Source organism: Camelus bactrianus, chromosome 1, assembly GCF_048773025.1.
Source record: "Camelus bactrianus isolate YW-2024 breed Bactrian camel chromosome 1, ASM4877302v1, whole genome shotgun sequence".
In the NCBI taxonomy this organism is placed as follows: Eukaryota; Metazoa; Chordata; class Mammalia; order Artiodactyla; family Camelidae; genus Camelus; species Camelus bactrianus.
In genome coordinates, this window is record NC_133539.1 from 98,963,855 (window position 1) to 98,988,208 (window position 24,354).

General features: G+C 36.2%; 1 long non-coding RNA gene across 1 annotated transcript in view; it reads left to right on the plus strand.

Annotated features, from left to right (window-relative positions):
• The window catches only part of LOC141578166 (uncharacterized), a 367,419-nt gene that overhangs the window by 338,139 nt on the left and 4,926 nt on the right, over positions 1 to 24,354 (plus strand). Inside the window, exon 4 of the long non-coding RNA XR_012508204.1 lies at positions 14,799 to 15,011. This is a non-coding gene — a long non-coding RNA (uncharacterized LOC141578166). The remainder of the gene's footprint in view (positions 1 to 14,798; positions 15,012 to 24,354) is intronic.

Genomic DNA, 24,354 nt, shown 5'->3' on the forward strand with positions numbered 1-24,354 from the left:
CAATTTGTCCTGCCTTTAACAAAAATATTTACAAAGCATGCCAAGAGGCAAGAAAAAAGCAGTCTGAAGAGACAAAACAATCATCAGAACCAGACTCAGATATGATAATACATGGAATATGGAATTATCCCTGATATGGAGTTATCAGATAGAGAATTTAAAATAGTTCTTACCGTGTTAAAGGGCCTAATGGAACAAGCGGACAACATGCAAGCACACATGGGTAATATAAATAGCGAGATGGAAATGCAGAAAAGGAATCAAAATAAAATATTAGAAATTGAAACCAAAGAAAGTAGGAGAGATCTAGCAGGGCCAGAAGGAGGACAGGAGGAGAGAGGGGTCAAGTCTAACTCCAAGTTAACTCTGATAGTGTGAGGACATAAAGCTGTTCATTAAATGTAGAATGATGTTTGAGTAGGGCAGTTATGGGGTGACGATGGGAGGAAAAACTAGATTTGCAGTGAGTTTCGGAGAAACTGAAAAGCAAGAAATTGGTGGCAGCAGCTGTTGACAAGTCTCTCAAAAGGGCTGCCTGTGATTGCAATGGAAATACAAGATCATAACTACGGTGCCGGAGGACAAAGGGATAGGGCTTCTAAATTAGGAGAGATTTGAACATGTTTATAAACTGAGCAGAATTCCACAGTAAGGATTTCATAAAAGCTTAACAAAATGTATTGAAACAATAATGCTTTTACACTGTCAGCACTTCTTCACTCCTCTCCCCTCTCCAGCCACCTCTAATCTGATTTTCAGCATCTTCACTCTTTTTACCGGTTCCTTCCTCACTGCATCACCACATCTTGCAATACCTAGCCATCGTGCTAAGTCCTTTGTCATTAAATTGGGCCCTCTCATCTGCAAACTCTCAGCACTTTATTTAAATACAAATCTCACGTGCCATTTCCTATTCTACAGGGAAGCTGCCTACAGGCAGAAAAAACATATTTTATGGTTTTATCCTCGGTAGTGATTCAATAGACCACATTGTTCAGAAAAGGTCCTTTATATCACTTTGTTAATTTGAATTAAATTAATGCTAACTGTAGGGGGAAAAAGTTGTGTTTAGTTTAGGCATTTTCCTAGTAGCAAAGACATGGGCTTTTGAGAACTTCTTCTAGCTCTGATATTCATAATGACGACTCTATTGAGGGGAATGGGACCATGTATTACACTAATACAGTCAGGCATCTCTGGATGCATGGAGTCTCACTGGTCTTTGTATTCGTTTCCTACTGTTATTGCAACAAATTACTACCAACGTAGTGGTTTAAATGAACACAAATTTATCATAAACTTTTGCAGATCAAAAGCCAAAATCGGTCTTTTGGGGCTAAAATGAAAGGTGTTGGTAGGACTGTGTTTTTTCTAGAGACTCTAGGGAATGATCAGTTCCTTGCTTTTCCAGCTTCTAGAAGCTGTCCATGTGCCTCCCATCCTGTCCCATATCGCATCACCTTTCTCCCTCTGTTTCCATCATTTGATGGTCTTGTTTTTGAATTTGACCCTCTTTACTCTCTTTACTCTGGTTTTTTTTCCCCAGTACGAATTATACACAGAAATCCTGAAATCATCAATATACTGAAACCTATATCATGACGTAAGGATAATGCCAACTTTATCAATGAAATCAAGTTAGACAAAGCAACACTAATTTATTTTAATATAGACTACAAAAATGGAAGTGAAAACTATTTGAGTGATGTGTGAAATTTAAGCATTCCTGATTCCTAGGATTACCTAGCAAAGGGTACATGATTTTTCTTTGCCCTCACATATGTTTTAAGTACCTATTTATCTTTTTTCTTTGAATATTGTTATTTCACAATTTTAAATATGCTTATCCATGCTTTGCAAGGACTGAGGCTTAAGAAGTCTTAGGCTATTAGACTGGAAAGGGAATAAGGGTTACAATCTTCTCTCTATGACCTTTTGTAATTTATAAGTCCAAATGGACTGAACAACACTGAATAATTAATTCATGCTGTGTTTAAGCCCCTATGCTTGCATGTTTTACACCCTAATTATTATGAATTCCTTCCTTGTGCAAATCTTTGATTCCCCAACCTAAATCAGGTTAATACAGACTCATATGCTCCAATTATGGTGATATCTTTCTCTTAACCTTGGCAGAAGGAGCATTATAGTAGGTCAAAAAGTATCTTTGAGTTTCATTGAGAAATTAACCCATAAGGGAATTGTGCTCATGGTTGTAGTGTTAATTAGTTTCACCAAGAACATATTTTGTGGCTTATTTAACATTCAGATGCTCTCTGCATTTAAATAAAAATATATGCCCTAATATGCTAAAACCACTCAAATGTGATTTTTATTTAATGATTTTTTTTCCTTGTGAATCAAGTAATTAGCACATTGCACATTTTAACTAATTAAGAAAATATAACTGTCACCACACCCCAGTGAGTCATGCTGGTGGTGTTTCCCCATTTATAAAGGTAGAGAAACTGGAAAGCAAGAAAAAATTTTTTCACTATACTGAAAAGAGGATGAGAAGAGACAACAAATTCCTAGAATGGAAATCTGAGATACTTAACCCTTGGAAATATTCTGTCCAAAATCCATAGGCTACAATGAAAAGGATAGGGCAGATGGTTTGAATTAAGACAAACTAAAGCAAATAGTTTGGTAAATTTATGCTCTGTATAGATTCCCATTGCACATTCACTTGTAATATGAGAACTAAGATCAGACATGGTGATGAGTATGTCCTCTAGAGGATGTAAATGTTGTAGATCTGATCATTGCATCCATTAGTCTGATCCTATCTTAGAAAAAAATTAGAAATGACCTATTCTCTGCATGCGGGGAACAGTGTGTATATGCTCTCTTCCATCTCCACAGAGGGGGGGAATCTTTAAAAGTAAGGTTTCAGAATGAAGAAAATGGCTTTTTTGACAAGTATCAAAATTTTCACTGAGTGTTTTAAAACTCTTTTTAGAGCTTTTATACAAACTACTCATAATTTTAAATGCCTTCATGAAAGTCTGAAGCCATTTCTTTTCTTGGATCTAGTACACAAAAATAAGATTTGAATAAAAAATACACAACTGATCTTCTAGAAAGGTCTCATGAAATTTGAGCATAAGGAATAGCAATGGCCACTCTTCTTACACCCTGATTTGTCTTATCCTGTTTGTATCTCTCCCTTACGGGTGCATTCCTAGAAGTAATGTTTCTGAGTCAAAGCAAATGCACAATTTATGTTCTGATACACATCAACACACTGCCTTCCTGAGAGGTTGTACAAATGCACATCCCCATCAGTGGTATGCCTATTTCTCTCACTAAGTATTAATAAACATTTATTGTTTGCCTATATAGGAGAAAAAAATGACATCTCAGTGTTAATTTTCATGCATCTGATTATTAGTAAGCTCTAAGATCTTTTCATATGATTTTATGATTTCATATGTTTCTCCTTATGTAAACTGTTCATATTTAAACATTGATTATTTCTTTATTGCTATCTCCTTTTCATACTTGTTTTTAAGCATTTTACATATTATTATTATACTTATGAACTTTTGCCTCTATTATTTAAAAATAATATTCATTTTTTCTGTTTGTCAAGTACATTTTAATGTTAAATCTTTTTTGTTTATTTTTATTCAAATGTTTTGGATTTTATGTAGACAAACTTGACAGCTCTTTATAGGGACATGATTAGAAATAGAATTTACTAAGGGTATAGGAGACTCAACCATGCTTTCTTTTTCTACTTATGCTATTATTTCTTTTACTAGTAAGATTTGATACAGCCAGGATATATTTTGGTGAAAGGAGCTGAGTAAAGCTTGTTCTTTGTTTTCTTCCAAAAAGCCAACCTATTGTTTAATAACATAATAAATATTCCTTATTTTCTCTATTGATTTTAAATATCACCTTTATCATATTCAAATGTCCAATATAAACTTTAATGTATTTCTTGACTCTATTTTGTCCATCGATTGTCTGTTTCTTCCAACATACTTTAAAATAAATGTAATTTCATTTTGTCTTCTTATTTAATTACAACGACTAACATTTCTGGAGCAATGTTCAGGGACATTGGTAATAGTATGCACTTTTGTGTTGTTCCTCAATTTATTATCATGTCTCTAATGGTTAACCATTAATCATGATACTGACATTAGAATGTATATCTTGATATATATGTAAACAAAAATGTTTATAAATCTTTTTATATCTAAGAGATTTTTTGAACTGAAAAAATGGATGATAATATTTATAAAGTGTTATTTCAGCATCTATCAAGGAAATCATAATTTTCTCTTTTGAGCTCTTAATGTCTTGAATTATATTAATGCATTTTCTTTTGTAACGCTTGGCATGAACTCCACTTATTCATGTATTTTTAATTTATTCTAATATTTTACTTCTTAATTCTAGTTTTCAATATTTATACTTTTTTATCAATTTTCAGAAATAATAATAGTCTTTTCTTTGTATATGCTATCTTAATGTCACTCAGTTATTCTAGTTCTTAAAAATAACTTGGAAGTTTTTCTCCTTGGGTTATGATTGAATCAGTTTAAATAACAACACACATTTCCTTGAAGATATGAAAAGAAAATAACCTGTGAAATTGTGTGGATTTAATCTTTTTTGGAGGATGAACAGTGATAGTCTTTGATACATTTCTTTAGTTCCCCTTTGGCTATTGATTTATTTAAGATTTTATATTCCTAAATTTTAAAATTCATCTGTTTTATCCTAAAATTCATCCATTTAATCTAGGTTTGCAAATGCATAGACTTTATTTAATTATTTATTTATTTATTGAAGTATAGTCAGTTTACAATGTTGTATCAATTTCTGGTGTACAGTATAACATTTCAGTCATACATATGCATACATATATTCATTTTCATTTTCTTTTTCATTATGTTACTACAAGATATTGAATCTAGTTCCCTGTGTCATATGCTATACAGAAGAAACTTGTTTATCTATATTATATATAGTAGCTAGTATCTGCAAATCTCTGTCACTCATTTTATCTCTTCCCATCTCCTTCCCCCACTGGTAACCATAAGTTTGTTTTCTATGTCTATGAGTCTGTTTCTGTTTTGTAAATAAGTTCACTTGTGTCTTCTTTTTTTTTTTTTTAGATTCCACATATGAGTGATATCATATGGTATATTTCTTTCTCTTTCTGGCTTACTTCACCTAGAATGATGATCTCCAGGTCCATCTATGTTGCTGCAAATGGCATTATTTTATTCCTTTTTATGGCTGAGTAGTATTCCACTGTGTACATATACCTCAACTTCTTTATCCAGTCATCTGTCGATGGACATTTAGGTTGTTTCTATGTCTTGGCTATTGTAAATAGTGCTGCTGTAAACATTGGGGTGCATGTATCTTTTCAAATTAAAGTTCCCTCTGGATATATGCCCAGAAGTGGGATTGCTGGATCATATAATAAGTCTATTTTTTGTTTTTTGAGGAATCCCCATAGTGTTTTCCATAGTGGCTGCACCAAACTACATTCCCACCAACAGTGTAGGAGGGTTCCCTTTTCTCCACACCCTCTCCAGCATTTATCGTTTGTGGACTTTTGAATGATGGCCATTCTGACTGGTGTGAGGTGGTACCTCATTGTAGTTTTGATTTGCATTTCTCTGATAATTAGCGATATTGAGAGTTTTTCATGTGCCTATTGGCCATTTGTATGTCTTCATTGGAGAATTGCTTGTTTAGGTCTTCTGCTCATTTTTGGATTGGATTGTTTATTTTTCTGTTATTAAGTTGTATGAGCTATTTATATATTCTGGAAATTAAGCCCTTGTCAGTTGCATCATTTGCATATACTTTAGAGTTGTGTAAAATATTCCCAAATGTTTCTTTTAGTGAACTTTTGTATCTAGGGTTATATGCAATTTAGTTTCTGTGTTTTCAGTTTAGATATTTGTTCTAAGTTTTAACATTTTCCTTTATTCTTGTGTTTTTTATTTCTGCATTTATCTCTTTTGAAGTTATATAGATATTTAAATATTAAATATATATTTTCTCTATTTAATCTTCATAATATTTCTATGAGGTAGATATTTGTTCTATGCTTTAAAGACTGAGAAACTGAGACATTTAGGAAATTTGCATACACTTGCACAGCAGTAAAGGACGGGGCCAGGTTTCAAATCCAGGCCCTTTGTAGCTGAGGGCCAATTTATTCACCACTGTATTTTATTGTCTCTTGAAATTTCATTAGCAAGGTAACTATTTATCCATTCCATTGGGAAAATTCCCCAGAAATAGATTTTTTAAATTGTTAGATGAAGGTAATCATGATATTCAAATTACGCTTTTATATAACTCTTCATCACAACTGTATTGAAGTCTATCTTCCCCCTGCCCAGCATCCAACTCCCACCTCCTTCCTCTTTTTATTAGCACCTGAATTAATTCTTTCTTTAGTCTTACTAGAGGAATTGCCTTGTCGCCTATATAGAAGAATGGACCAGATAATCCCATTCCCCAATGTAACACAACTGATGGGATTAGAGAAGGTCACTTAACCTTGGCTGGACCCAAAAGGTGCTCTCAGGGTTCAGAAGCAGTTGGAAGTTGGAGTCACTGATAGAGGCTTCAGCGGCACAGGGCCAGATACACCCATGAGGTGTCTCCTGCTGCCTAATGCTTGAAGTGAGCCTGAGCTCACCAGCAGCATTCTTAAGCCTCTTCCCTGTCACTACCTCTCATCCCCAAAAGATGACCTCTCCTGACTTCTAATGCCGTCTGTTAGTTTTGCCTGTTCTGAACTTCACATAAATGTAGTCATATGCTATGTATCTTGTATCTGGCTTCTTTAACTAAATATTGTGTTTATAAGGTTTATTCATGTTGTTACATGTAGTAGATTTTTACTGCTTCTTTTCATTATATGAATACATCATATTTTCTTTTTTGTTCTTTCTAAAACCAATGGCTATGTGGTCCATTTCCAAGCTTAGCTCATTCCCTTTGTTTTGTCTGTTGGGTGTATACCTACAAGTGAAATTGCGGGATCATAAGGGTTGGCATATGCTTAACTTTGGTGATTGTATAAACTTACATTCTGACCATCTGTGTATGAAATCTCCAGTTGTCTTGTATCCTCACAAACATTTGTTATGCTCACACTTTAACTTTAGCCATTCGGATGAGTTTGTGATAGCTTTCTTTTTTTTTTTTTTAACAGTTTTAAAATGTATTGGTTCTTCAGCATCTCAGATTTAAAAGAACTTTAAAAGTTATTTGTAGCTCCTATACATCCCTTTTGAGGTTAATAAAATGTGCTTGTAGATATTCTTTCAATTTATAGAAGAAGGGTTTCCTTCTTTTCTTCTCAGAGCACCAAGAATTCTGTGAAGGTGCTTCAGAACAAGAGGAAAAGGAAAAGGAGCTGGATTCTCCTCTCCCAGCCCTTCTTCAAGCAGAAGTGCTCTGTGTATACACTGGGTATTTTTAAAAATTTAATTTTACGTTGAGAGTTGCTTTGCTAAAAATTTTTAAAGTTAAAAACTGTCTCCAAAGAATGATTGACAATAAAACCTTTTCAATGGAATATAAATCTTTCCTGATACATAGGCTCTTTGCAAATGTCTTATTTTGCAACCTTAAGAGTTCACTGCAACTCCTACACTGCCATGCAGTCTGCAGGGGCTGGGGCCACAACTAATCCTGATGAAGATTCAGCATCCGGCGTCTTTAGAACCCTTACCTTTACCCCAGCCCCACCTCACTGCCTACACACACACATACACACACATATTACACATGCCCCACCTCACATAGTTTTTTCAGCTGTGGCTGAACCTAATCGAAAGCAATAGCAGTGTTGATGCAGTGCTTCCCAGCCTGCCAAAAGCTCTGGAAAGGGAAACACAAAGAAAGAGGTCTACACCCCCTTGGGCCAGCTAATTAACCTCTCTCTTCTTCATTAATATAATTCTACTACTTTACAACGTAATTGTGAAGATTAAATGAGATGGTGTACAGCACCAGCAGAGGACCTGAAATATCATGTGCTCAACAGAACATGCTGGTTTATTCTGACAGTGACCTTGATTATCCAGCAGTTTCTACATGGATTGATCTTAGGTCCATGTGATTCCCGGGCCCAGTGATCCATGTCCTCTGGGACACTAAATGCTCCTACTTTTTCTTCCTTATATCCACTGGTTCCTGCCTCAAGTGTCAGTTCTCCAGTCCTTGATCCCACAATACCATTATCTCTCAGATGTTGTACGGAACCTCAAGCTGAAGCATCTCTCTCCCTGAAGTCCTAAATCCTTCCATGGTGCCCTCTGGAAATGCCGTGCCACATTCAGCAAATTCCTTCATTATCTTCAATACCCTATAACAGCACTCTCTGTATTTCGTTGCCTTAATTGAAACCTAGTGACACCATTTCCCTTCTAATCCTCTCAAGTGATGGCTTATCTTGTGGACCTGGGAAACAGAAGGAGGGGTTAATGAACTTACTCTCCTTTTTGGCTTCCAGAACAATATTCCACATCTTTTTGTAAAAAACAATGACATAACAAAACCAATCAACCAGCCAAACAAACAAACAAGAAAAATACTTACATCTTTGAGGTGAATATTATTAGAAAACCTCTCCTCTTCCCCAACATTGCCATTTGTAAACTTCTCAGTCCCACCCCTTACCTATGGACAGTGTGGGCACCTCTTTCGATCTTTTTCACTACTGTTGCGACCCTCCCCCTTGCCACATCCTAGGAGATGACCGTATCTACAGTTTAATGGTTTGACCCCTACTGTATCAATATCCATTGTCCCCTTTATTCCTGAGGTTATGTTAGAGAAAAGCAAACACTTCCAGACTAAGGGTAATATTCCTTTTCTTACTTTCTTTCTTTTTCTTCCTTCCTTCCTTTCTTTCTTCCTTTCTTTCTTTCTTTCTTTCTTTCTTTCTTTCTTTCTTTCTTTCTTTCTTTCTTTCTTTCTTTCTTTCTTTCTTTCTTTCTTTCTTTCTCTCTTTCTCTCTTTCTCTCTTTCTCTCTTTCTCTCTTTCTCTCTCTCTCTCTCTCTTTCTCTCTCTCTCTCTTTCTCTCTTTCATTCTTTTTCTTATACATCCCTCTGATGTTAGACATCTTGGCTGCCTCCAAATCTTCCATACTGTAAACACTGTAATGAACATCTTTGAGCATCTTCCTTCTTAGAGAGCTGTCATAATTCTTCTGGGGTATATGCTCCAAGTGGTACTGAGCACTATAGAGCATTATAGGTATATTTCACTTCAGTAAGTATTACCATACTGCTTTTCTGAGTAGCTACACCACTCAGCAACATTCCGTACCCATCCCTGCCTTTCTACATCCTTGCAAACAGCTGGTACAGTACTTATTTCTAATGTTTGCAACATGGGGTTTTATTTGCACTATATTTCTCTCTTCTTTCTGCTGAGTTGAGCATATCTTCATAAACTGTTTACCTATACAGGCTTCCTTTTCTGTGAATTGCCCATTCATATCTTTTGCTCATTTCTGTACCAGGTCTTGATCTTTTTCTTAAAGCAGTTCCTTGTACACTCATTCTACATTAGTCCTTTATTGATTGTAGTGATTACAACATCTTCTCCAATTATCCATTTGGTAACATCTCTGAGGAATACTTTGTTGAATGGAAGTTTTTAATTTTGGTAGAGTCAAAACTCATCAAATTTGCCTTTAATTTCTGAGGTTGCTAAAGACGGTCCTTCTTCACACCTAAGACACAAAAGTTGACTACATTTTTCCCCATTAGATTGTGAAGGTACCATTGACATCTGCAAGTCATTTTTGTACATCAGGTATACAAAAACTAGTTTCTTTAACACTGTCTATGAAACCAGGCTCAGCAGATTTTTTTTTTCTGTAAAGTGCCAGAAAGTAAATATTTTGATTTTTGAGACAAGATGATCTTGTCACTACTTCTCAACTCTCGTGTGGTCAACCCAAGCAGCCATAAATAATATATAAATGAAAGGGAGTGGTTGAGTGCTAATAAAACATTTTTGCAAAATCAGGTGGAAGGCTGGACTTGGAGTGTGGGCCATAGTTTGCATGCCAACCCTATATTAAACAATACTCTCTTTACCCAGTTGGTTTGTGGTGCTAAATACATTCATAAAGCAATTTCCCATCAACATGTGAGTTTTCATTCTCCTCTTAGAAGCCATTTGCATATACCTTTTCTGTGCCCTCTTTCCCTAGTCACCATTCACTTCTCCCTCCTTCATTTGCCTTAAACATTGCTTCCTCAGGAGGCCTTCCTGTCTAGTATAGGATTCCTTCTCATACGCCCTTATGAAATTATATTTCTTTACATTGAGTCACTCAGCTCGACATAATTACACAGTTGTGGTAATGTGATGTCTTTCTCTCCAAACAAGTTGTTAATTCCCTGAAAGCAGATAACCATGTCATTTTTGATTCATCATTTTATTTCCAGTTTCTATTAGAGCAGCTGCCCAGTAATGTTCACTCTATAGATATTTGTAGAAAGAATGAGTGAATTCTATGTCAAAAAAGATTCTGAGAAAACTGGGTCAATTTTACCACTATTTCAAGTCTCAAATAATTTCTACTGAATATTTGAAGTTACTCAGGGGGTTTCAAATGTAGTTGAGGATAAAATCTTATTTTCTCCCTTCAACACTTTTGATACCCTGGTTTCACCACACCTGCTACAATTTAATCTCCTTTATATTAAAGAGGAGTTAGATCTGCTTTTCAAACTCAAATATACTATTTGAAATGATACCCATGTAGGTTTATTCAGGAAGAAAATGTCATATGGGGTGGGACATTAGGCAAAAACATCATTCATGATTGTTCTATTTGATGTTGGAGAATTTGAAGTTCTAAAGTGAGTATGTTTAAGGAAAAATAAATTACTTTACATTTTAAAACACTGAGCAGAACTGTTCAGTAATAGTGGTTTAGTAATTCTCTAAACTATTTGCCTTCAGATACCACTTACCTAGTCTTGTAAGAAAATGTTGCATCAGTTGCTCATATTTATAGATAGGATGTAGAGTGGGAGGAAAAGTTGCTTCTTTTCCAAACTAAGATTTGGAAAAAAAAAAAAATCCAGTGTCAACATCACATTCCACGGTGATGCTCTCTCTATTAGCTACTTTTTCATGAGAACTCTTCGGTCGTGTTAGTTTCCCATAGTTTCTATTAATCCGTTAGCTGAGGGCGTCGAATCATACTGCTGTTGCCTCCATTATTCTGTTAAAGTTTTTTGTAGTATAAAGCCTAGATATTTTCTGTTTCTTTCTTCCATTTTCTCCCCCTACCTGTGGACTCCTCTTATATCTTGAATTTACCCATCAATAACCTGATATACCATCAAATGTAAATCAGAAAAGCCAACATTTAAACACCTGAAACCTCTGGTGTTTTCTTCCTTTATTGGCTGTACTTCTTTTCCATTGACTGTTGAAAAATAGGACATATTTCTTGGCCACACTGACCAGCTGAACTATTGAAGATCTTGTCTGTTCCACATATTTTATTCCCTTTCAGAGAACACCCAGTAGCCAATGAAGCTCCAAAAGAATGATATGATCTAACAACTAAGTGGAAAAAAAAATCACAAAATTTAAATTAACCTGTCTTAAAATGTTGCAGAATAGTTTGGTCAACTTTCAGTTTTACCTGAGATTTGGAAAGATTTAAAGTAATTTAAAAAAAAACCCCTTAATTAGTTAAGGATTTTTAAACAAATAACAGTAAAAGAACATGAGACATTTAGAGAGAAAAGGGGTAGATTTTAAAGTTTTCATGATTATTCTAAAATGGTTATGAAGCCAAACTACATGAGAAATTATAGCAATAGAGATAGTTGAAGAGTGGGAAACAGCCAAACATGTTGTAATGTACACTATTTACTAAAACTAAGGAGAAACTATTAATGAAAAGTTAAGTTCATTATTTTTCCTTTCTTTTGTACAAGAACTGTTACTTGACAACTAACAAAGTGTGTTGTATTCATTGATGAAGATAAAAAAGTATTTAAAACACAGACTCCACCTTTAAGACACTTCTCATCTAATGCTTAGGCTGATCAAGAGGTAAATTAAAACATCTCAGTGATAAACTTTGTTAGAAAATTAAATTAAAAATGATGCCAATGGAAATTTATAGAAATGGGATTGTAAGGGAGCAAAACTTGCACCCCACAATGTCTCTTTGACATATGAATTATTTTGAGCTGAAAACATTCAAGGCCCAAAAGACTCAGAAAAACACTTTGACCTTTCCCCTAATTGCCTAAAAAATTTTTAGAAGCTAGAAGCCTGTTCCTGGAATTGAGCTATCACCATAGATAAATATTGTATGAACTAGACGTGTAGACAGGAAGAAACCTAGCAAATGCTGTTACAGTTTCTCTCTATGCCCCATTGTCTCTACAGGGCCCAACAAACATGTATTTACCAAATATTTGCTTTTCCACCTCCATATGAATTGCCTTCCTCCCTTTTGAAGTCCAAACCACTACCACCAACATCCTCTTTTGTCTTTAGCTGAGATGGTATTTAAGATGAGGGTTTCAGCCATTTTGGTGAATTTTACTCAGTTTTCCTGAGTTTCTGTCATGTATACATGTTATTAAACTTTGATTTCCTCTTGTTAACCCATCTCATGTGAACTTAATTCTTAAACCAGCCAGAGGAATCTAGAAGGGTAGAGGAAAATTGATTCCTCCCCAATAAGATAGGAGGCAAACTAAACTTAGCTCATTACAGCAAAACAACGAAAAGGGAAGAGGAAATGATATTATATAACTCATCCATACTCAGTATCACTCTTATAAATTTCAATTATTTTAAATTATTTTCTGTATCTCCTTTATATAGATTCTTGATTATTCCTTTTTCTGTCTAACCGTTTACATCTGTATTCTTAACAGGTAACTATCTGATCAAGATTTCATGACCATAATACAAAATCCCAGTGGTAGCAAAAGTTAGAAAACTGTAGCTATATGAATGCTTCACTGTGATAGAGTCCGAGAACTTTGGCAATTATTTTAAGCTGTCATCAGGGCGCTTCATAAATCTTGTAGCATATTCACTTATGATTAATATTTCCAAAAGTCAACTATTCCAGCATGTGCTTATTTTGATAAATCAGAGAAAAAGGAAAGACAATCTTGTGTTTCATAAGTACTAAGACTACTAGTGAATAATTCTGTCTTAAAAATGGTAAAGTAGCCTTCTCTTGGCTCCATGGTTACTCATCTGTATTTACCACTTGGTACTGAAGTGCATGCTGTTAAACCAAACATCTTCTGGAGCCAAGAGCCAGCAAATGCAAAACCATCCTGTCAATTTTGCCATTGTTGACATCTAAATAACTATAAGCTGAATAATTTAAAATCTGTAGCATTTCTTTACTGCTGCCATGCAGTACTAAGAGATTAAATATCTAAATAAAGCAAAAATGAATGACCAGCTTTCATAGTCTTCTATTCTTCCAAACTTGAATTTCACATCACTGAGCCCATATCACAAGTATAGCACTGAAAGTCATAATAGAGAGAAATTAATTAAATGACTGTATTTCAATCACACAATTTTTTCACCCTAACATTATGAACTAAAAGAGTGCAGATCAGGCAGTTTGTAACTGACAGCCGTGCCATGAAATTGCAGTGCAGCCTTGATAATTATCCTCTTCATTATTTTTTAATATATATCAAGATAAATATAGCATTTCCTTTCACTTTTAATGGCATGCAGCATAACAGAAAGATGAGAAGAGGCGTGTTTGTCTTACAGTGTTAGAATTAAAGTGGTGGCAAAGGAAAGGGTATGACATTAACGATGCACCAGCGTCAACGCTGTAATCGACATCGATTATATAATCATTCTATACAAAGTTACATACATAGTTAAAATAAAACAAGATGCATTTTCTTCACAAAACAGTAACTGCTGACAACAACTCTCATTAAGAACAAAATATAAGGCAGGTAGAGGTGGACACAGTGGTTTGCCTCTTGTCTCAACTATACCAATGGTCAAATAGTTGGAGTTTAAACAAATGCAAAATGCAATTGATTTATTATTGTTTGAAAACGGGCTTAGCAATTACAGAGCCATCGGAGTCCTGTATTAGTCCAGCTCCTTAATGTATTAGCATCATTAGATTTACAATTCCCCAAATTGATTTGTTATATTTAACTTATGCTATGAATTTCTTCTTATTATTGACAGCAGTTACATTTTCAGGATGAACTTCTTGCTGCACTTCTTTCTCTTAAACTTGGAAGGAAACATTGAAAATTTGGAGACAGAATTACTAAGGCCATGTCTGTAGGGACTGCTGTCAGAAATCTCAACCCAACTTCTGCTTTGAATTTTATTGACCTGCCTTCTACCTCAAGGCAACATATAGGAAGCAGAATAGCCACAGAATGCTGTGAGTAACACCATTTCTTTTGAGCTTGAATCAGATTTAATGATTCAGAGACTAACTGGTTAAAATGTAAATGTTGAGTTAAAACACACTTCCCAATAGCAAGATAAAGTTTTTCATCCATATCACAAGTCTGGTAATTTTCTAGATGCTTAGGACATAATGAATAAAAAGGATAAATAGTTTTGGGGACATGACTGAAGTGGCTGGAAGCTTTCTGTACTCTTCCTCTGGCAGGAGATTAAGAGCATTTATGGAAGAGAAATGTAAGGCCAGAACTACCTCCTCATGTGCTTCGTACGTGTACATTTAGGAGCAAAGCCTTTCTCATGTCTAACTTTGTTTCGTCATGACAGGGTAAGAGCATGAGGCCAGAGGAATAACTTTCCAAGATTAACAACAACATCTCCTGAGAAAGCCACAAGGTGTTCTCTAAGAAAGCAGCTCAAATTTGGAGGGCTGGTGTCGACAGAGAACCACTAGACACACTTCACTGGTGTGGCTTTCTACCATTGCCGGGGACGGGGCCCTCATCAGGCCAGGAGAGCCACAAGTTCTCCGTCTCACAGGTGAGAGATTCAGGGTAGGGGGTGCTACACATTCTGGTGGTATCTTTTCCCAGATATGGTGAATAGAATGCATTGGGGAATAAAGTACAATGCATGTACTCCGAGCAGAGGTTGGACCAAAAAGAAAACCACAGGACATAAATGGTTGGTAGTACCACATTTCGTAAAATCCGGAGGAGGGAATGCAGATGTGGAGTTTCCCTGCTTGGACTGGCTGAGTTTCTTCCCCCAACTCAGCTGTAGATCACTGACCTGGTAATGGACACTCAAGTTTACCAACCCTGTCAGTTAAGGTAGGAGGGATGTCTAGCAACATTTATTTTTTTCACTGAAGAGAAACAAGGGGAATCCATTCAACTGAGGTTTTCTTAAATGTCAATCATGGATAGAATGCTCTTTGCTCAAGGACAGACAGAAAGAAACAAATGTATGCAAGGAAATGATTATGTAACATAAAATTAAAATAGACTATTACTTAAGATGCCAAAAAAGGAATATTTATTAAGAAAATATTATGAGAAACAGAAGTAGTTTTAGAAAGTTATGCTGCTTTCTTCATCAAAATGTGCCTTCGGAAGGGGGAAAAGAGACATGAAAGGAGATTTTAATATTGCCAACGGAAATGAAAAGACTGCTGTCTGCAGTAAAGAAAGAATTAAAAGTGACTAATAGTGTATTATCACAATATGAGACCTATAGTCAAAGCAGGAAAAAGCAGAACTGATGCTTCTGGGGACTAAACCCTAATGTGGAAGGTAAGTTGAAGAACTTTTCCAGAATGCAAAGGAAGGACAAAAAGCAAAGACAGTAACAGGGAACACAATAGTTTAAAAGAAAGTTTGGACAGCAAAGGTACAGAGAGTCGGAATTCCTAATAAATAAAGCTACAGAAATATAACAGAAATGAAAATTAAATTCCAAGTTAAAGAAGTCTCTTATGATATGAAAACAAATGAACCACCTTGGATGTTTGGATTAACAGTCTTACTGAGTACCTGACAAAATTAATGAAAGAAGCCTAGAAAAATTCTGGTCAGATCATTAAGTTTTATGAATAAATAGACTTGCATAACAAACAAAGTAGAATATAAGGGATTTTTTTTTAAAAAAAACTTATCTTGAAAACAACCTACAACTTCCCCCTTGATGGTCTCTCCTGACCCCCAATTTCTTCTCTGACTTCATCTCTTCCTGTTCTCTGTTTCTTCAGCACTGGCTTTTTGCAGTTCGTTGAACATCCAGACATGATCCGACGTTGCAATCTCAGGACTGTCTGTGCCCTCTGTCTGGAAGAGGCTTCCTCCAAATAGGTGTATGATAATCACTCACCACCTTCAAGAATTGGCCCAAATCTCACCCCATCCAAGAGTCCTACCCTGATACCATATTTCATACTACTGTTCTCTTCCCCTTCCTACCCCCAACCAATTCCATGCCTTCTGCTGCTGCTGCTGCTTCTTTTTTTTAAACCATAGTACTTATCACCTTTAACATAATATATAATTTACATGCTTATTATGCCTTTTGTTTATTGTTTATCTATTGAAGCTAGAATGTAAAGTCTATAAGGGCTTAGATCGGTGACTGTTTTCTTCAGTTAGAACATTGCCTGCCACATAGCAGGTACTCAAAAGTGTTTGTGTGTGATTTGAATGAATGATATAACATAACAGAATAACATAACATAACAACATATCATAGCAAAACATAACAGCATAATTAGATTCTATAAAAGGAAGAAATAGGAGAATGTTTTCCCTGAGGCAGCACATCTGGCCAGTTCTCCCCGTCCCATCCCTTGGAGCCTTCAAGGGCAGATCTCATCCCCTTTTGGTACTCATCCTCTGGGGAATGTGGTTGCATCCCACAGTGGAGAAGCCTCTCTGTTCACTCCCTCCCACAGAGGATCCTAGACCCTTGCCCTCTGGCATAGCTTCTTCCAGGAAGAAAACAAACCTTTGCTCTCTACCTGGGAAGCCATATCCCTTGTGCTGTCTCTCACCTGTCCTACCTGTGCCCTGCCCTCCAGCTTGTATGTAAGTCCCTGGGCTACCCCTGGAGGTATCCTCCACTCCCAGGTACCCCACTGGTGTCATGTCAGGCATTTCACAAGGAAAAGCCATGTGGAGAAGGATAGAAAAGGGCAAACAAACAACAAACAAAAACAATAAATTTCCATGGGCTTTTGGGTGAACTGAGGGCTTTTGCAAGGGAAAAAAAAATAAGGGTGGCCAGGAAGGCCCTTTCTAAGATAAAGAATGAGATCAAGCCATTCGGGGGGCTGAGGGAAGGCATCTGAAACAGTACGTGCATAGGCTGGGAGGCACTGAGTGGCTTCGTCTGTTAGGGCAGCAGAAAGGAGGCCAATGTGGCTGCTGTGTAGTGAATGAGAAGAAAGATCATTCCATGAAGAGGTGGGAACCAGACTGTGTGGGGCCTTGGTGTGTAAGACCATCAGACTAAAAGAGATCTCTTGAGAGAAGGTAAAAGATAAAGTCCAAAGACAGACATGGGGGTGCTCCAGATCTTAGAATGAAAAGAAGAGAAAAAAGCAAAGGTAACTAATAACAAACAGCTGGTTAAATAGAAAGAAACCAAGACTTTATTGGAACAAATGGCAAAAGAAGAAACGTTTCAAGGAGGGAGTAATAGATCATGCCATAGGCTGCTAAAAGTAAAAAACAATGGAATAGAAAAGCATTCATTAAATATAACAACATAACATAACAATAATGAAGCACAAATGTATAGGATGACTTCCATGATTCAAGTGCAATTCTTTAGCAATTGCTTCTACATATATTAATTCCATTAATTTAAACTTCACAATAAGGAGTGAGATATACACTTAATATCTTTATTTTAATGATGTAAACATTGACAAAAAAAAAAAAAACTTAAGTAGTTTATTCAAGGTGACACAGCTAGTTAGGGATGGGTGCAGGATTCAAACCCAGGCAGTTTGGCTCCAGAGTTGATGTTCTTAATCTCTGACTATGGACATACCTGACCATTAAGCCCTATTAAGTTTAATTAAATGCCTAGAAAAATCCTCAACAATCTACACTAAATATGAATAATTGCTATGTGGAATACTTCAATTATATGTTTTCTTGTTCCTATTTGTTTATTTGTATTCTCTATTATTGTACAGACAAATGTGTGATATTTATATATAATTGCATTTTTTAAAGAAAATTACTTTCAGGAGGCCTGTTTTAAAATTTGACATGCTAATGGTCGCATACCTGTATTAGTTATTTCCTGTTTCATTATAAGTTATTTATAAATTGAGAGGCTTCAAGGAACAAATACATATTACCTGTAGGTCAAAATGTCATGCACAGCTTATCTGGGGGGCCTCCGGCTCAGTTTCCCATGAAGTTGCAGTCAGTACAGGAAGCAGTCAGTACAGGAAGCAGTCAATGATCTGAACCCTTGTAGAGTTTACATTCTCGTTTCACTCCCTTGGGGTTGCAGACATCTGGGGGCCATGATATTCGTTTCAAAGATAGCTCACTCACATCGCTATAGGCCCCTCACCACATGGGCCTCTCCCTGACATGACAACTGGCTTCTTCTAAAGCAAGTGATCCAAGAGTTAGAGCAAGGAGGAAATTTCAATTCCTTTTATGACCTCGTGCCAGAAGTTACATGTGTTACTTCCCCCACATTTTATTCACTGGAAGAGAGTAACCAAATCTAGCCCCCTGGAAAATTAGGCTCCACTTATATAAAGGAAGAGTGTCAAGGAATTTATGGACATTTTAAAGCTACCACGATACCAAAAAAAGAGTCACAGTAAGAACAAGAACAGAAGAAGAGGTGGAGGAAGAGGCAGTGAAGGCAAAGAAGAAAGGGAGAAAGTGAGAAAGGAAGAAAGAAAGGAAGGAAAAAGGAAAAACAGATAACTCGTGATTTATCTGCTTAGACTTTGAGAATGCTACATTGCATTCACTCAACACTGTATATTTTCATAAATTCAGATCTTAAAAATGAAGTGCAAGTGTTCTAGCCATGTGTATTACTAACAGTTTAAGTGACTATTTCAACCTCAACAAAATGATTATAGTGGCTGCTTTAGATCGACATCCTGCTCCTATAAAAAATCTTGCATGTGCTTCCTTGGATAATAGAGAAGATCTGAGTGCAAACCATTTCACTTTATGCTAAATCCCTATGGCTACTGGGTAACCCTTTCCACTCTTCTGAGCCTTAGTTTTCTTTTCGGCATGTCTGTGCACTAAAAAGATTTTGAGTTTCTGTTCAGTTCTGAGATTTTTGATTTTGCAGTAAGTTTCAAAAACAGACTAAGCCAAATTAGCCAGATTTCAGTGATGAATCTAATTTAAGCACTACTCTTATGTGAGAGAAAAATGATTTTTTATGTTGACTAGAAATGCAAGTAAATAAAATCTCAGGAATTTTGCTGTGAACTATGATGCCTTAATGATTTGATTATACTCTGTCACCCCATGAACAGGATTCAAGCCCCCAAAGGGGACAATAGGAGACAATACTGTCCCCAAAAGATACAATTTTATTTGCTATTAGTCCAGGAAATGCTCTCATAGACCCTGCATAAAAGCTTTTACAACAAAGCCATATATTGTGGCAGAGTAATGGATGATCAGAACATTTTGTTTTAAATTAGTGGTTTGATTGAGTCTCCATTTTGAAACATTTGTTTTTACTTTATGTCTTTGGTTATTGAAATCAAGATGCTAAGTTTTTGACTTGTTTAATTTGACTTAGCACTGGTTCATGTGAGCTGTACAGACGCTTCCCCGTTTCAACTTGTTGATGATGTACATTAACTGTTAAAGCACCAGGTTCTGTCACCTCATATTATTCTGCTGTCTTATAGGAATGGCCTCTTTCCCTTTTCCTCTGACACAGTCTGTTGCGAGAGGTCATTTCAATCTGCCCCGTTTCTGAACAAAGTCTCTAAGACTGGGTTCGAGATTTTGAATTTCTGTTTTTGCTTCTCACATGAATGACACCAAGAATTTTCCGATGTATTCTATGCTACATAAAAATAAGAAAGAAGAGAGAGAGAAGGAGGAAGAGGAGAAAAGAAGAGAGAGTGGTCTTCCCTTGAGCACTGTCATTCTGAATTGAAATGGTGCCAATTCATTAACACAGTCAGCAACAGCCTTAAATAAGCTAACAATAATGTCACTGTTCACTTCAAACTAAGTCTCTCTCTCTATTTCTTTCTTTGCTGAAACATTGCAACCATTACCACTTATATGAGCTTAAGAAGCCATTGACTCACCAAATAGACTTCCAGTTTACAGAGTTTTATGCTTTAGGAAAAAAAACTGTTAACAATTATTTTATAGAAAATGTCATCCTCACAGTGACTCCTTTTTTCTGCGTTTGTAATGTTTCAATTAAGTATAAGCGAATGTTCCTGACATTTGCAAACATTATTCTTTTCCTAATGCTTGTTTGGAGTGACACGTTGCTTTGATTTGTCATCATCTTCTTTTTGGTAAAATGAAACTTTCCACCTTCTCCTTAGACTAACGCTCTGATTCATGGCAGGCTGAAGTGGCTGGTGGGTTATAACTTAAAATCATTAACCCACTTTTGTTTCTGCCTCTTGTCTTCTCATGCCTGGCCTGTCAGAGATCATCTCTCCACGCTCTTCCCAAGAGAGGCCATTAGAAGACATGGAATGAGAAAGATCTGAAGTCTGGTGATTTAATGATAGACCAGGTTTCTGCCAGTCCTTCTCTGATGCCGACTTTGATGCAGTCTAATTTATGCATATTTTTGTCACCAGGGTCTAAACCTGACTTTCCATCTCTTACTTCAAATCCTGTTCTAGAGACTGAGTACAAGGCACCAAATGTGTATCTTTTCACATTAACCCCAGCTGGACCCTTGGCTATGTCAATAATTGCTGAACCAGTTTTATCCTTTTTTAGAACATGGCTCTGGACTCAGTATCTGACTGATTTCTCGTTATATATTTAGTGATTAACTCTGAGTCAGGAAAGACTGCATGATTCTGAGAAGATCATTATTATAGCTTCATTAACAAATGGACTGTTTTAAGCTTGTTATAGTATGAGGCTCTTTCTGGCCAAGAGAGAGAGAAATTCTGAGCCAAGGATCAGGAGAAACATAAAATCTGAGCTACCCATCCTTGATTGCAAAAAGGGACAGAAGAGATGCTGTCAGAGCGAACAGACCACCCAGAATGCGTCTATGGTTTCTCAGGGAGCCTGAACACCAGTGCTTCACTGTCTTCATATTGAGAAAGAGAGCACATAGGAATTATGCAAACCCCCCCCCTTTTTTTTCCACATATGTCCTTTGGTTCCCTGAAGATCTCCCTCAGGAAACTTGGGGATAGAATGACAGCCCATTTTCAAATAGAGGACACAAAAGTTCAGTGTTGATTACTGGCCACCAGCGTGAGCAATGGATAATTTACTTATTCTGCTATGCATTGTGTCTTGTGAAATGATTCAAACTCACTATCTGAATCCATAATTGCCTGGGTGTTAATGATGTTGCACAGGAAGGGTTGCACTGCTGCTCAAGCTAAAGAGCTATTTTAAGTTTGGACCCCAATTAAGAAGAGGCTCTTTCTGTTAATGTGGCTGATAACCTCCCTCACATTGTCAAAGCACGGTAATATTCACTGAATATATTTTGTGTGTGTTCATACTGTATACATATACACATATACATATATAGAGAGAGAGAAAGAGAAAGAGAGAGGAGAGAATAAGGATAATATAGTTATTTTAATTGCAGAAAGGATTCATTGATGCTTGACAAATTCTTTTGTTCTCACGAGGTTTGAGTAAAGAGAACCACTCAAATACATTAAAGATGCATGTCTAGACCAGGTGAGTCACTAACAGTCATCAAACTTTTCTAGTTGTCTTCTCCTCTTCTCAAATCTTCTGCAGTGAGTATGAATATGTCGCATATGATTGAGAAAATAGAAGCAATGGACAGTGAATTTGCTCATCTTCCTACTAAAGGAATTCCCAACGGACATGTTAAGTTCTGCACCTTCCCTCGACCTTCCCTCCCCTTACTCTGAATGAACGTGCTCTGTCTGCTTCTGTCAAAGACCAAGTTCGTCACATAGTTTGAAACCAACCTGCTCTCCCTTGCTTGCCCAAGGATTTTGTTCTGACTATCCCCACTTCCTTCTGTCGTTTTCTCTCTTCCACAAATCATTCTATCAGCATACAAGATGCTTTAGTATTTCCTCTAAAAAACACACACATACAGGAAGATTTCTAGACTTCACCCTGCAGTCTGATTTCTCTGTCCATCTTATAGCAAAATTTATTGAAAAATTTGTCTATGGTTGTTCTCTCTTCCCCTTAGTGTCTCCCCTCTGCCCACTCTAATAAGAACTTCATTAGGCTTCACCTCGCCAAATCCAATAATTCCTTTTCTCTTATTTTTCTTGAATGCTCAGGAATATTCAACACAGTTAATTCTGCTCCCTGTCCTCTCTTGACTTTGAAACATTAGCTTAAGATCTTTCCACTGGCTGTTCCCTCTGCCTATAATGATTTTGCCCAGGTCTTCTCATTCTTGGCTCCTCTAGTCATTTAAATCTCAGCTTGAATGTCACTTATCAGAGGTCTTCCTTAACTACCCATTCCACATTGCAATCACGTCATCATATTTCAAAACTTACCATTGTCCAATAATTTTCTTGTTTACTCAGTTATTTACTTATTGACTTTCTCCCCTCATAAGAATATAAGGTCCATGAAATCAAGGAACTCACCTTTCTTATTCAATATTCGATTTTCAAATCCCAGAATAGTGCCTGGCATACACTGAGTGCTTAATAAGTATTTGTTGAATAAGTGAATGAATGAAAGTCGAAATCCTGCACCCAGGAAAGTCAAAACTAAGTAATAAAGGTGTTGACTCTTGTATGAATATATCATACACTAACCTATGCTTTATTTTACATGTGCGAACTTTGACAATCCACCACACCCAGATAATAAAAATAATTATATCTAAAGATTTCCATTTACAGTTAGAAAAGTAGATAAGACAGTGGATAAGAATTTCTTCCTATTGGAAAGCAAAGTAATGTGGCCCTTTTTCTAGACTAACTCCTAAGTTAGTGGCTTAGTGGCTAAGATACACTAAATCTTTTAGATATATTTAAAGCTACATCAGTTTCCTATTTGCTGTAATGAATTGTCAGAAACTTAGTGGTTTAAAACAACATAAGTCCATTATTTTATAGTTCCGGAGGTCACAAGTCCAAAATGGGTCTTACTGAGCTAAAATCAAGGGACTGGCAGGGCTGTGCCCCTGCCTGGAGGTTCTGAGGGAGAATCTCTTCCTCGCTCCCTCCAGCTTCTAGAGGTCGCTTGGCCTCCTCTCTCCACCTTCAAGGCCAGCACCATTGGGCTGAGTCCTTTTCACAATTCCGTATCACTGGTTCTCTCTCTTCTGCCTCCCTGTTCCGTGTATAAGGACTCGTGTAATTACACTGGGCCTTCTTTCAAGGTCAGCTGGTTATAGTAACCTTAATTCCATTTGCAATATTAATTCCCCTTTGCCATGTAAGCTAACATACTCATAACTTCTTGTTAATTTGATACTTTTAAATAACACTAGTAGGCCTTCTAACTGTAACACTCTAGGAGTTAAGACAGCAGAGGGATTTAAAAAGAACATTTTATTTTTATAATCAGTTAATTTACCACTTAAAATTACTCTGTAAATGATGTGTACAGATTTTTTTGTTTTGAATATTCACTTGTAAATGTCCTGTTAAGACTGTTATGTTTCTATTGTTTTTGTATGGAACGACATTGCTAAAAGAAAAAGAAAAGAATCTTTAAAATATGTAACATATATTAACATATATATGTATATGTATTCCATGCTTTATTAATAGTTTGTATTTCCGAGGTTCATTTAAAAGTCAATGACTTGGAAAATCATACGTATTTTCCCACAGACCCATATGTTTAGCAGAGTGGTTAGGTTTGCAGATCATTTTAAAAACTCAATTTCTTTTATAATGCAGCTGAATAAAATACTAATAGCCTAAATTCTAAATACTGATAAGACTGGAACACATTAGATCAAAAAAGAAATAATATAGTGTATCAATGACTATTTAAAAGAATAATAAATTATCATTTTTTTTTACGAGTTAATTGTCATTTTACATTGCCTCTGAATTTATAGGCACAACAAATTAAGAAATATTTTTTACTGCAAAACTCCTACTCCCTTTTCTGAACACTTCTCCCCCCGTATTGATTTTCCCTCAACTCCTTAGGTACCCAGTGCCCTTTTCCTAATTTGTCTGCTTGAGGGTTCC